Raw genomic sequence first — 10436 nt, 5'->3', positions numbered from 1 at the left:
TTGCGTCTGCCTCCCAAGCAGCTGGGACCACAGGTGCCGCCACAACACCCTGCTATTTTTTGGTCGCAGCCATCATTGTTGTTGGGCGGACCCAGCTTGCATTTGAACCCACCAGCTCAGGTGTATAAGGCTGGCACCAGAGCCACTTGAGGCACAGGCGCCAAACACTTTTCAAATACTTTAAAGAAAGGTACTCGGGTTGTCATTTTTCTATGCCACTAAATTAATCAATAATCGCCACTAGGGGGTGCTTTGCCTCTTCTCATGATATTGCCAGTAACCAGCCTGCTACAGCGAAGTGTCCGAGTCTGCCTTCAATGCATTGCTATATGGAAAGCTGATGTTTCTGTTCTCCATTGTATATGTTAGCTTATTCTCAATTTTTAACTTATCCTTTGTATTTGTGATATCCATAAGCCAATAATTCAATAATATCATTTATGTTAGTTGAATATTAATCAACTTACACACAAATAAATAATTTCCTTTAGGGAGGTAAAAAAAAAATGAAGACGAAGAAAAGATACAAACAAAATGCAGAATAAAAACGGAGAATGAGGTTTGGCACTTGTAGCTCAGGCGCCAGGCACGTACACTGGAGCAGGTAGGTCCAAATCCAGCCCAGGCCCGTCAAACAACAATGACAACTACAACCAAAAACTAGCCGGGCATTGTGGCCAGTGCCTATAATCCCAGCTACTTGGGAGGCTGAGGCAAGATAATTTCTTAAGCCCAAGAGTTTGAGGTTGCTGTGAGCTGTGGCGCCAGGGCACTCTACCCAGGGCAACAGCTTGAGAACTGACTCAAAAAAAAAAAAAAAAGAGAATAAATATTATCAATGTAGTAACCAACAAAGAATATACATAGTATTGACAAAATAATGGATAAAAGTACACATAATTGGAGAAAAGGGAAAATTATTATTATTCTCACATGTATATTGTATATACATATTTATATCAAAGCATATGATTTTCTCTTTATTTGTTGAAGTATAGCATTGCAAATTGTCATAAATCTCTTCAGTTTCTATTAAACTGAAAGTAAAGTGATATAAGTAATATGAAAAAGTTTCCTTATTTCATAACTCTTCAGTGAGATTATAGTTAAAATCTTTCATAATATGTCAAGAGACTTTTGCTAATATCTTATCTTTTAGGTGTAATGATAAGGTCCTAAGGTAAAATATTTCTTAAGAAACAGTTCTTGAATTCAACAATTAACCAACTGGCAAACATAGTAAAGGAAAACATTAAGTGGAGCCTGATGTGATAAACAATAACAGAAGGGATAAAAAATACTGAAAGTGTATTGCATCAGGAAAAGAGAGTGGTCTTATTTTATGTTGTTATAGAGGACTACTAGAGGACCATTATCTGAGCTTGGTCTTGTGATGTATTTTTCCAAATGATTTCCAGATAGATTTTTGCATTTTTTTTTTTTTAATTTTTGAGACAGGGTCTTGCTATCACCCAGCCTAAGGTTCAGTGGCATCGGCATAGCTCACTGCAATCTCAAAATCCAAGCCTTAAGCAATTCTCTTGCCTCAACCTCCCTAGTAGCTGTGATTGTAAGCATGGACCACCATGCTCAGCTAATTTTTCTATTATTTTTTCTTTTTTTGTAGAGATTTCGTCTTTCTCTTGCTCAGGCTTGTCTCAAACTCCTGGCCTCAAGTGGTCCTCCCACTTCAGCCTCCCAAAGCCTTGGGATTGCAAGCATGAGCCACCAGTCCTGGCTTTAAACTGGAAATTTTGAAAAGAGTCACATAGTCAAAGGACTAATGTATTTATAATATGATTATGATAGGGTCATAGATATGGATTAGCTAGAAAATATATATTAAGCAAATTCAATATTTTGATAGTCTTAATGTTGAGATTAAAAAATAGAATTGTGAGGGTGGTGCCTGTGGCTCAGGGAGTAGGGCGCCGGCCCCATATACCGAGGGTGGCAGGTTCAAACCCCGCCCTGTCCGAACTGCAACCAAAAAATAGCCGGGCATTGTGGCAGGCGCCTGTAGTCCCAGCTGCTCAGGAGGCTGAGGCAGTAGAATCGTGGAAACACAAAAGCTGGAGGTTGCTGTGAGTCCTGTGATGTCTTGGCACTCTACTGAGGGCGGTAAAGTGAGACTCTGTCTCTACAAAAAATAAATAAAGAAAGAAAGAAATAGAATAGTGGGTTGATGCCTGTGGCTCAAAGGAGTAGGGCGCTGGCCACATATACCGGAGGTGGGGGGATTCAAACCTGGCCCGGGGCAAAAACTGAAAAAAAAAAAACATAGATTAGTGAATACATAGTCAAGACACCTAGTAATAGTGTCTTGACACTATTACTAAATAGCAATTTCTATGATAATCTGCCTTAGCATCAGTCACCCATTAATTTTTTTCCTAAATTTTTTTTTGCTTTGTTGTAGTTCAGTAAAATAGTATCTGAGTTTAGCTGCCAGACTTCTACAGTGTGTCAAGCCAAACTCTGAAATGTACTTTTCCCTCACAAATTTATGTAGCAATAATTTATACACAGTAAACTGTATCAACTTAAAGTTTGAATTTCAAGAAATGTTGACAGTTGTATATGCCTAAGAAACCACCGCCACAATCAGGACACATTACTTTTATAAAATCTAAAAGATTCCTTTTTAAAATTTTTACACAGTCTGACTCTCTTTGTCGATTCTCACTCTAGAAAATCACTGATTTCCCTTCCTTTCAAGTCAGGTCAACTTGTAAACAGGGAAAGGAAACCAGCAAGGAATCAACTGAGTGACTCTCTCCTGAAAAATCTTAGATGTATTTCTACTAGTTCTAGCTTTCTCGTATTGATTGCCTAAATAGCCTGTTGTTGGAGAGAGAAAGGCAACCAAATGGAAAAAAGCAATGTTTGCTGGGACAAAGCAAAAAATTAGCTTCATTTTAGGAGTCTGTTTTGATTACATTTTACCAAAGCAACCCTGATTAATATCTCTCTTATTCAAAAACATTATAAAATGAATTACATAGTGACAATAACTAGGAGGACAGATATTAAAGACCATAATGTGAGGACTACTATTCAGAATTGAGGAACAGGCTTGGGATCTCCTAATTGATTATGAATATTTCAAAATTCCATCAATACAAAAATTTCAAAATGTATACAGAATAGCACTTTTGCTTAACACACACACACACACACAACCTGAAACTTTCACCACTGAAAGGAAATATAGACTCATCCAATCCCACCATGTATTGAGACTCTTATTAGACCACACTCCCTTTTTCTCACATGCTTTCATGTCTATGCTCGGCTCACTACAAAATCCCAAACCACTACCATGCAAATAAAAGAAGTGGGTATGTATTGTAAAATTTTTGGTCTTTTATCTGTACATTAGCTAAGAACATAGTATAAAAATCTTTAAGTGCAACCTATTATTTGAAAAATCTGTAAGTGCAACCTATTAATTGAAAAATAAAATAACATTTGTATGTTTCTTTTACGTTATGGTATTGAACTTACTGCATGGTGTGGGCTGCTTTCTGCTGAAGTGTGTCATTGAGCAACGTCAATTATTCAAACTTCCAAAATCCTTTTCTCTGTTTCAGAAGAAACCCTAATTTATGGGAACATGTATCACATTAAACTGAAAAATGTCTTAGTCTTATAAAGATCACAAATATCTTCATTTTCTCTCTAATGCAGAAATATAAAAACACATTTGTTTTCTATTTAGCTATGATTCAGTCTTTGTAATTAAATGGTGGTTAGTAACTGAGATCTAGTGAGAGAAACTTTTCATAATTTTAAGGTCTCTGGAGATAAGATTCCTTGTATTTTAATTATATCCTCTGGGAGTAAGAAGCAAAGCAAAGCTTTGATTAGTTCCAGTGGCTACCAATAAAGAAAAGTTTCCTTTAGGGAGATATAGGATAAAAGAAAGGAAATTAAATGAATAGTGATAGTCTATATGCCAAGAGACTCAATTAGTATATAGCCTTTTGCTAAGAGTGAAAGCAGTGGTCAATAATTATTCATGGACAAATAGGCCTAAACCCAAAATGAAATTCTGGGGCTAGATTTCCATAGTCAATATTTTCATTCTAATATTTTTCCCTAATGAGCATATTTTTCCCTATCATAGCTCTTCCTATTGCAAGTTTGATTTAATACAAAAATAGTAAATTTTAATTGCAATAAAATCTGTTACTCTTATCTTTAGACCTTTCTGGGCATTGTAAAAATATCTATACTTCCCAAAGCAATCTACCTATTCAGTTGCTCAGCCTCCCCAGTAGCTTGGTCTACAGGGACCTGTCACAATGTTCAGTTTTTTTAAATTAGTAGATGGGAGGGGTCTCACTCTTGCTCAGGCTGGTCTAGAATACGTAAGAGCACTCAGTTCACCTGCCTCCACCTCCCACTGTGCTAAAATTACAAGTGTGAGCTACTGTACTTCCCACTTTCGAATAATTTGAAATATATTTTTAATAATAATAACAATGTTTAAGATAAGGATTAGAAACAAAATCCTTGTAAAGAATGAATAATTTTGAATATTTTCAATGCAAAGCATCCATGAATATGCTAACAACTATACCTGTAAAATGTAAGTTATTGTTCTTTTGAGAAATAACATGAAATTATCTGGTCTTGACATTTTCCACTATAGTAAATACATGAAGCTAATGTAAAGTCTGAAAATGACATTCAGTTTTCACTTGTGTGAATCCTCTGAGGCATTTAGAGTTAAGTTTTAATTAAATACTTGGGCACATTTATTGTATCTGTTAAAATGTTTGTCTTTGTATGAACTCCCTCATGATGTCCAAGTTGTGTACTTGGGATAAAATTCTTTACATGTGTATTACTAGGGTTTCTGCAGTGTACACGTTAAATATTTTTACATTTGTAGGGTTTCTTCTGCATGTAAATTTCTTGATATTGTCTAAGGCCTGAACTTTAAGTAAAGAACATGCCGCTAGTTTTACATTTTTATGGTTTGTGTTACATATTTTCTGATATTGAATAATTCTTGAAAGACAGTTAAATGTGTTGCTACATTCCTTCAAATTTAGGGTTTCCCCTCAATATTAGAGATTTATTTTTTTTTAATTAAATCATAGTGTGTACATTAATGCAAATTGGAGTACAATGTTCTGGTTTTATATACAATTTGAAATACTTTGATCAAACTGGTTAACATAGCCTGAACCGCATTTTCTTAGTTACTGTGTTATGATATTTATGTTCTATCCTTAGTAGATTTAACATGTACCCTTGTAAAATGCACCATAAGTGTGGTCCCACCAATTACCCTCCTTTCACCCATCCACCACCTCCCCAATATTAGGGATTTTTTGATGTTGAATAAGATGTTAAAAGGTTTTCCCAAATCTTCACATTGCTATTGTTTTTCTTTAGTGTGAATCTTCTGATGTCTATAAAGCCAAAGTGAGAGTTAATGACCTTCCTACATACATCACATTTGTGGGGATTCTCTCCAGTGTGAATTCTCTGATATTGTGTAAGGTTTTAACATTAGTTAAAGGCTTTGACACATTCTTCTTCACAATTGTAGAGTTTCTCTCCAGAATGAATTCCTTTATGTCCAGAAAGATGTGAGTACTGGTTGAAGGCTTTGCAACATTCTGACATTTGTAGGATTTCCCTCCAGAATGAATTCTTTGATGCTTACAAAGGATTGCACACCCTTTAAAACCTTTGCCACATTCCTTATTTACAAGGTTTCTCTCCAGTATGAATTCTTATGTCCTACAAGAGTTGAGAACTGGTTAAAGGATTTGCCACAGTATTCACATTTGTAGGGTTTCCCTCCAGTATGCATTATCTTATGTACTTTAAGATGTGAGCACTGGCTAAAGACTTTGTCACATTCCCCACATTTGTAGGGTTTCCCTCCAGTATGAATTCTCTTATGTGTTGTAGTTTGAGTACTGGTTAAAATACATTCTTTGTACTGCCACATTCTTCACATTTGTAAGGTTTCTCTCCAGTACAAATTCTCTTATGTACTGTAAGATGTGAGCACTAGCTAAAGGCTTTGTCACATTCTTCTCAATTGTAGGGTTTCTCTCCAGTATGAATTATCTTATGTCTTGTAAGATATGAGCACCATTTAAAGGCTTTGCCACATTCCTTACATTTGTAACATTTCTCTGCAGTATGAATTCTCTTATGTATTGTAAAGGCTGAGAACTGGTTAAAAGATTTGCCATATTCTTTGTATTTGTAGGGTTTCTCTCCAGTATGCATTCTTTTATGTGTTGTAAGGTTTGAGCACTGGTTAAAGGCTTTGCCATATTCCTTACATTTGTAACATTTCTCTGCAGTATGAATTCTCTTATGTACTGTAAAGGCTGAGAACTGGTTAAAAGATTTGCCATATTCTTTGTATTTGTAGGGTTTCTCTCCAGTATGCATTCTCTTATGTGTTGTGAGGTTTGAGCACTGGTTAAAGGCCTTGCCACATTCTTCATATTTGTAAGTTTTCTCCCCAGTATGAATTCTCTTATGTGTTGTAAGATGGGAGGACCAGTTAAAGACTTTGCCACATTCCTCACATTTGTAAGATTTCTGTCCAGTATGTATTCACTTACATGCTGTAAGATATGAACAACAGTTAAAGGCTTTGCCACATTCCTTACATTTCTAGTATTTCTCTGCAGTATGAATTCTCTTATGTGCTATAAGATAGGAACACTGGTCAAAGGCTTTGCTACATTTCTCACATCTGTAAAGTTTCTGTCCAGTGTGTATTCTCTTATGTGCTGTAACATCTGAGAACTTTTAAAAGGATTTGCCATATTCTTCACATTTGTAGGTTTTCTCTCCATTGTGAATTCTCTGATGTTTTGTCAGTTTTGAGCCTCATTTAAAGGCTTTGCCACATTCTTCACATTTGTAGGGTTTCTCTCCACTATGAGAGAAAAGTCCTCTCATGTTCTTTCTCTAAGGTATAAAAAGATGATCAAAACCTTTGATACATTCTTTATGTTTGTGGAGGTTTTCTTCATTATGAACCATTGTAATTTTTTAGATTGGAAGACTAAGGCATTTTTGCATTTATTCTACCTGTATGACTTTACTATAGCATGAATTTCCTAACTGGGGAAAAGCTTCCACATATTCAATACACTTGTAGAAATATGTACCCTTAAAAAATATACACACTCTAGGTTAGGAATGTCATTACAGATGACAAGCTTTAAACATTGATGAAAGACTTCCTCACATTTCTTACGTTTGTCAGGATCTCTGCATATTGAGCTTTTAGGCATTGTATAGAGCATGAGTGTTGATTCAAGGTCTTTTCAAGTTTATTGAATTGATTATTTCTCTCATCAATATAACCACCTAGATAATTATGAATTATCTGAATTGAATTCTCTAAAATGAATTCTCTAAATTCTCTTGAATATGTAATGTTTTCCCCAAGTATTTATTCCCTGATGAAGATTAAGCAATGATGATTGGATAAACATGGTACTGATTTCAGTTGTGGATTTTGGCATGTGAAGGTAACATTGATTGTTGAAAGAATAACAAAGTTAACGAAGGAGTCCTCAAATTGATGACATTCATAAATATGCTCTTTAATTTTAAATCTCGTCTCTTCAGAAACATTTGGATGAACACATAATCCAAACATATACACAAAGTCCTGGTTTTACCTGGGGCTTTCAAAAGACTGATTATTGCTTCCCTCAATCCTGGGGCTTTCAAAAGACTGATTATTGCTTCCCTCAATAGGTGGTGCTGAAAAAAGAAATGCAGACATAATTTAAATGACATGCAGAATCAAGTGAAAATAAAGTTGAATAACTATGGAAGGAACAGACACATTTATCATGGAAGATAAACATGAAGGAATTTTAACAAGAGATAGAGAAATCTTTTTTTGTGTGTGTGATTTTTTTTTTGGCCAAAGCTGGGTTTGAACCCACCACCTCTGGCATATGGGACTGGCACCCTACTCCTTGAACAACAGGCACTGCCAGAGATAGAGAAATCTTTTTAGTAGGAAAATATACAGCGCACTCCACAGAAGGCTTATCTTGCCAATGGTTTGAAGAAGTGTCCAGAATGTCTGGGGCGGCTTAATGTTTCTAAATTTCCTCTGAACAAAGCCTTCTCTGAATGATGAAATGGGAAGCTGTTTTTCAAAGAACACAATCTCATTATAAATGAAAACAAATCAAAGAAATCAAGCAAGACAGTACAGTGAAAGACAAAAATATGAAAGTGACCCTAAAGTGAAGATTTATGAAATAATTTTAACCTATTTAAAATATCTGTTTTACAGATGTTCTATAATCTCAATGAGAACACTGACAACTAAATAAAAGAAGAGCACACAAGAAAGCAAGCAAAGCTCCTGCAAAAGAGCTGGCACAGTCCAGTGCACTGGGTGGTTATGGATCAGGAGACAATGAAGACGAGAGGAGTGACAGAGACTCTGAGTCATCTGACACTGATGATGAAGAATAACGGCACTGAATCCAGCAAAAACAGGAAGCTTTTTGGAGAAAAGAAAAAGAATAGCAACTATTACAAGATAAACACATGGAAGAAGAAAAGCAACAAACAGAAAAGGTTACAAAAGAGATGAATGAATTTATGTATAAAGAGCAAAATGATTTATCACTACTAGAAGCAAGAGAAACAGATGATGTGGTTAATGGAAAGGAGAGAACTCTAAATGAAATATCAATTTTAGAACCAAAAAAGAAACATAAAGAAAAAGAGAAACAAGGAAGGAGTAGATCAGGAAGTTCTAATAGTGCTAGTTCCAGTAGCAACAGCATAACCAGTAGTACTAGCAGTGCTGTCTCTAGCTCTTCATGCAGTTCTAGCTTAGGTAGTAGTTGTACTTCTTCTAGATCATCTTCTCTTGAGAGGAAAAGAGACATAACAGGAGCAGATCTCCAACAATAAAAGTTAGACACAGCAGCAGTAGAAGCTACTCTCGCAGAATTTAAATAGAGAGCTAGGGCAAAGATGAGAGATAGGAGGAGATTTAATAGAAGTGGACTTGAAAGAGAGATGGTGAAATTTGAGTCCTTCTTGAGAGAGACATAAAAATAGAAGTAGGTCGAGGGATAGACAAACCAATTGTTCCAGTCTCAGTCAGAGTCAAGATAGGCATAAAATTGATGAGCAACATGGAAATCTTAGTGGGAGCAGTCATAAGCACAAAGGTGAGGCTAAAGAGTTTGAGAAAAAAAGGAGAGGAATCTAAGCATAGATAAATAGGAAAAAGAAAGATAAGGTAAGGGAGCGTGAACAGGATAAAAGGAAAGAGAAACAGAAAAGGGAAGAAAAAGACTAAGCTCAGTAGTCAGAATGATAGGTTAAAAAGGAAATGAGAAAGCAAAAGAACATTCTCTAGGTGTGGTTCTATATCTGTTAAAATCATAAGACATGATTCTAGACAAGATAGCAAGAAAAGTGCTACCAAAAATAGTAAAAAACATTCAGGCTCTGATTCTAGTGGAAGGAGTTATGAATCTGCACGAAGTAGCAAAGAAAAGAAGGCTGAGGAACCTAAACTTAGTCAATGGTGATCCATGGAGAAATCTCAAAGGTCTGGTAAGAAGGTAAGCAGCAAACACTACTCTAAGTCCTGATCAAGGTTAAAAACTCCTCCCCATTATAAGCATTGAGGAATGATGTGGCAAAAATGTCATTGATGTTGTTTTAAAAAATTCCATGAGTTTTAAGGGTTTGTCTCATTATAGAGGCACAATGTGACTGTGTAGCTGAAACAAGAGTTTTTTTTTTTTTAATGTGTAAATAGGTTTACTGTATTCAATGCTGCTCCAAGTTTCTTAAAAGAAGTTTTTTGTATTACATTTTTAAAAAAGTCCATAATAAGACTACAAACATGCCACTCTCTTTCAGTTGAAATGTTCTTAAAATTATTCTTGAATGAACTGTGATCTCAATAAATTTGCCACAATATGCAGGAATGGATGAACACATTATTCTGAGTGAAGCATCACAGGAAGGGAGAAGCAAGAATCCTATGTATTCAACTTTGACATAAGGACAAGTAATGACAATTAATGACACAGTGGGGCATGGGGGAAAGGGAGAGCAGACAGAGAACAAGGGAGGGGGTGAGGGAAAAGAAAAGAAAAAAAGAAAAGAAAAGAAAATAGTGACTAATTCTCACACAAATTGGGTTTAATTTTGACCAAATTACATTACTTAAACATTACTTTTTAATTCAACATGTTAATACGTTTTTTAGGATATTGTATCCTCATTTATAAGTGAAATATGTTTGTAATTTCCCCTTTATACTAATATATTTTTTTCCAATTTTAATATCAGGTGTATCCAGATGAAATAGAATGATTTTGAAGTATTTCTTTTTCTATTGTCAATAAGATTTTGCATGATCTGTTTTTTAAAATTACCTTTTA

The 10436-nt window shown here is 35.3% G+C and overlaps 1 pseudogene; it reads left to right on the top strand.

The window, feature by feature from the left end:
- The first annotated feature begins 554 nt into the window (after positions 1 to 554).
- On the top strand, positions 555 to 9671 carry LOC128570280 (arginine/serine-rich protein PNISR-like; annotated as a pseudogene).
- Positions 9672 to 10436: the final 765 nt, after the last annotated feature.

Source organism: Nycticebus coucang, chromosome 18 (assembly GCF_027406575.1).
Source record: "Nycticebus coucang isolate mNycCou1 chromosome 18, mNycCou1.pri, whole genome shotgun sequence".
Classification (NCBI taxonomy): Eukaryota; Metazoa; Chordata; class Mammalia; order Primates; family Lorisidae; genus Nycticebus; species Nycticebus coucang.
The sequence above is the reverse complement of the archived record's forward strand: the minus strand, read 5'-3'. Positions and strand labels throughout refer to the sequence as shown.